This window comes from Notolepis coatsorum (assembly GCF_963971535.1).
Source record: "Notolepis coatsorum genome assembly, chromosome: 18".
Classification (NCBI taxonomy): domain Eukaryota; kingdom Metazoa; phylum Chordata; class Actinopteri; order Aulopiformes; family Paralepididae; genus Notolepis; species Notolepis coatsorum.
The window spans coordinates 20,767,452-20,772,575 of record NC_140182.1 but is presented as its reverse complement, the minus strand read 5'-3'; positions in this window follow the sequence as shown (position 1 = coordinate 20,772,575).

Sequence of the window (5,124 nt, the reverse complement as noted above, 5' to 3'; positions counted from 1 at the left end):
GTACGTAAACAAAGTGTAAACAAAAAGTGTTCAATATACAATATACAATCCAGAGTAGAAAAATAAATTGTAACTGAGTTACAATACAGTATACAGTACAATGCAGAAATGGGATGAGGTACAACTTAGGGTAAGGTGCAATGAGGTATGGATTGTAGTGCAAATCTCTTTACCAATAAATATAAAGTGTGTTAAAGTGTCTAAAGTGGGTGCTACAGTGAGTTGTTTATTTAAAGTGAGTGTGTACGTGTGGATGTGTGTGCTGTGAGTCAATTTGATGGTTTGTTATAGTGTTGTTGAGCATCCTGATGGCCTGGGGATAGAAGCTCATTCTGAGTCTCTCTGTACTGGCCATGAAACTCCGGTATCGCTTGCCTGACCGCAGCAGTTCAAAGAGGCAGTTGTTTGCTGTGGACTCCGAGGTGAACTCCGAGGTACTTAAAACTGTTCACTCTCTCGACCAGTGCCCCGTCGATGCTGAGGGGGTTGTACTCCCTGACCCCCGACCTCCTAAAGTCCACAATCATCTCTTTTGTTTTGCTGACATTCCGGGAGAGGCAGTTCTCCTGACACCACCGCGCCAGATCCTCTACCTCATCCAGGTAGGCCCTCTCATCAATTGCAGAGATCAGGCCCACCACTACTGTGTCGTCATCTAATTTGATGATTGTGTTGTTGTTCCACTGTGCCACACAGTCATGTGTTTACAGCGAGTAGAGGAGGGGACTCAGAACACAGCCCATAGTGATAATTACATTTCTTAGAGTAGGATAATAAAGTTTGATGCTGTATCTTGCAAATCAATATGTTTTGAACCGAGATACGTACATATGATACGTACAGAGAATGGCTTCTTCTTCCATGGTGAGAATGAGACATCAAAGCCACATATAATCTCACCTGCTTGCTTGTGGTAGCCCTGGTGGCGTGAGATCACTTTGACCAGCTTTGGCTTGTTACTAGGTTACAGAAGAGTAAAACTGTACACTGTCTTTCTATCTATATGGAGTTCACAGTCATATTAGTGTTGTTTAATGTACCACGCTGAAAGAAACACAGAAAGAAGTATAGATTAGAACCTGCAACACACTGGATGGAAGAATGAAAAGGAACAGACACTTGAGATTGATGATACACCCACACAAGCCCAGTGAAGTGAGAAGATTAGACTAGAGCAATACCGAATGAGTCTTTCCATTCACTCACACACATATTTAGTTCTTTGACATAACGCCCACACTGGTATCTGACATCGAGCAAAACCATCTCCAACCCATGGATGGTTCTCAGTCCAAGAAACACCCACACGTCAACCTTTCTGCCAAACCACAATAAACTGCTGACCCTAATTTGCATTTCAACAGCCGATTTGATGTATGGTGCCACATAATTCACATCTGCAGCAACTGCCAGGCTCAGTCAATAAATTATATGGTTATTATAGTTGAATAAAGATATATTCAGCCAACTATAGGCTAATTTCATGTAATTTCCAATGCCAGTCGAAAGTAAAAGATGGTCTATTTTTATTTATCAAAAATGCATATATAGGTTATATATATAGGCTATATGTATACTGTATATATATATATATAGGCTATATGTATGTAGTACTATATATAGCCTATAGCTATATATATTTCTCTAATGTATGTACTGTGCAGTAAAGATGCCAATTAATCTTTGTCAAACTGACTGATGGGTAAAACACACGCATGTGCACAGCTTCTCCATAACAATAATGCCATATTGTGAATGCTTTTGACAAAATTAAGCACATTACTGGAGCCAATCCTAAGTGCATTTACATTTTAACACAGGAGAACGCCCTGGAGACTCGAACAGCAGAGTCCTGCTCTACCCACTGAACCATAAGATCACTGCGTCCACCACATAACTGTTAATATATTACTCTTAACACCTTACCTGCCATCCGTGCCTTTTCACGGCGCAGCTATAATTGAACCCTAGCAGTGAAGAACCATATAAGTCTGTTTTGAATTTCTTCAAAAAAGACAGCCTGTGTTATTGCAGCTGTGAAGTTCATCTAAATCACTTAGAATGTGAATGTAGAAACTACTCAACCTCGACTGTCTTTAACTGAGAGTGAACACAACACTTCACAACACACAACTTACCATCTTTAGATAATACAATTTATAAACATTGTTCCTCAGAAAACTTAAAACAGACTTATGGTTCTTCAATTATTAAACATGTATTAAATTATTATTAAATTATTGTATTAATTATTAATTAATTACAAATTAATTAATTAATTAATTAATTATTATTATTATTAATTATCATTAATTATTATCAATTATTAAATTATTAAATTAAATTATTAAACAGTTTTAAGTACCTCTGAGTCCACATATCCGAGGACTTGACATGGACCTCACACATTGACAGTGTTGTGAAGAAGGCACGGCAACGCCTCTACTTCCTCAGATGCGTAAGGAAGTTCCAAGTCAGTCAGAAGATCCTTAAAGGGGAACTATTTTACTATTTCTTTCACTATTTTGGCACTTTTACACAATTCCTGTAAGTTTATGGAACACCTCTGTAATTATATATTTTTTTTAATTCATTGTTTTGTATTTCTAATCAAGTACTCAAAAACAGCATTTTTCTACCTCAAGATCTCGAGCCGTTTTGAGCCTGGCCACCTAAACCACTGCGCCGCGGCGCCTGAACATTATCATGCAGTGGTGTCTTTCTGACATCACAAATCATCACATTTTCAGATGACTCAGTTCAGTGAGGGTGAATATTGTGAGAGGAGAATTGGAAGAATGCGCCAATATGAGAATTAGAGACATAGATCATATTAATATAAGTCCACATAGCTAGGAAACAATGCTAAACACTGAAAAAGGCCATTTATAAGATAGTTCCCCTTTAAGAACTTCTACTCATGCACAATAGAGAGCATACTGACTGGCAATATCACCTCCTGGTTTGGGAATAGCACCGCACAAGACCGTAGCAGACTACAGAGAGTGGCCCGCTCAGCCAAACACACAATTGGAGGGGGGCTTCCCACTCTCCAGGGCATTTACAACAAGCGGTGCATGGGCAAGGCTAAGAGAATTATCAAAGACTCGAGCCACCCAAACAACTGCCTCTTTGAACTGCTGCCGTCAGGCAAGCGATACAGGAGTCTCATGACCAGCACAAAAAGACTCAGAAGAAGCTTCTATCCCCAGGCCATCAGGATGCTCAACGAACAATAGCACTATGTAACAACCATCAAATGCACTCACAGCACACACATCCACACGCACACACTCACTTTAAACATACAACTCACTGCAGCACCCACTTTAACCACTTTAGTACACCTATAAGCACACTTTATATTTATCGGTTAAGAATTTGCACTACAACCCATACCTCATTACACCTTACTGTAAATTATATTGTACCTAAATGGTACCTCATCCCACTTCTGCTTTGCACTGTATAGTATATTGTATGGTAACTCAGTTACTTCTACTCTACATAGAGCATTGTATGTATATACTGAACATTTTTGTCTACGTACTTGACTTCTATTTTATACTTGCTATACTTATTTTATTATCTATTTTTGCCTAGCACAGTCTCTGGAGCGAAACAGAAAGAAGCATTTTGTATAAAAGTATTCTGTACTTCTGTATGACAACTAATAAAGAAACTTGAACTTGTAAAGCATGGACAAGGGGGTATTGTGATCACTCCTGTCCGTGGTTCTGTCCGTCTGTTCACACCAGCCATAACTTCTACGGTTCTGAACCGATTTGGATGAAACTTTGCTCATAGGCTGACAGCAGGTTCCAGACAAAGACCCGCCAGAATTCCGTAATAGTCTTTTACCGTAGGAGTTTTTCAAGGTAGCAGGTTTATATGGTTCTGTGTATTCAATTGGTCTGACATTTTACAGAAGCAGAGATGAAAAGCTACATTTTTACATTTGACAGAAAACTGAAAAACTTAACAAGACGTTCTCCCCTCTGTTGCAGAGTTTAAAACCTTGATCTCCAACCTCTGTCAATCAAGTTGTACATGTTTTAATTGGTTGGTATCCTTACTTCGTTGGTGCCCCCCTCCCCTCCCCTCCCCTCCCTCCAGGACATCTACAATACACGCCTGGCCCCCAAAGCACTACGCATTGCGGGCAACATCACCCGCCACCCCTCACAACGCTTTTTTCACTCTCCTGCCCTCCGGGAGTCTCACAGACTCTGGACTAACCCCCCCACTGACACACACAGACACACACTGCCACTTTACAAACTCACTGCCACTTTACTTGACTGCCATTATTTTAGTCTACATTATATTGGTTTACTGCATATGTATCATCTCACTGCCACTTTACTGCCATTATTTATTATTTATACTTACTATGTACCACTGCTGCTAAAAAAGATTTGCACTAAGTTCTCTTTTACCTCCTATATTATTTCACTCATACATTCATTTTTTTAAGCTACTGTTTATATTGAGTCCTGTATATTGTGTGTACACCGTGTCCCATTATGTTACTTTATGTTTATAGTGTCCTATATGTTACTTTGTTTATATTAGATATTTTTGTGGGAAGGGGGGAAACGCAATTTAATTTCTCTGTATGTCTTGCACATTACGAGAAGCGACAATAAAGCTGACTTTGACATTGACTACTTCTAATTGTTGTGATTACAGAGTATAATGCTGTGTGATTTTAACTCTGTATGTTTTGCTTAACTATGTATGTACACTCGACGTGACTGTAAATGAGGGACACCTCGGCTGCCTTTCGAGTCTAAATAACGGTTTGAAATTAAATGAAATTTAACAATGGGGGGGGGGGGGGGGATCACAGATGGTACCTCACTCCCGTCTATACGTGTGTACTGTATTTGACATACTGACATACAGATAGACGGTACTGTATTTGTAAATCTGGTATGTCATAAATGTATAGATGTAGCAGTACTGTCTATCTGTATGTCATGTATGTTATGATGAATTGAAAATGGTGGACCCTAATGTAAACAAGACGAAAGTCTTTCTCTGGTCTGCCTCCCCTTAACAATTGTGTGTATTGAGCTGTACTGTATTGTACCCATTCTGCAATCTGTTATACAATTTTCA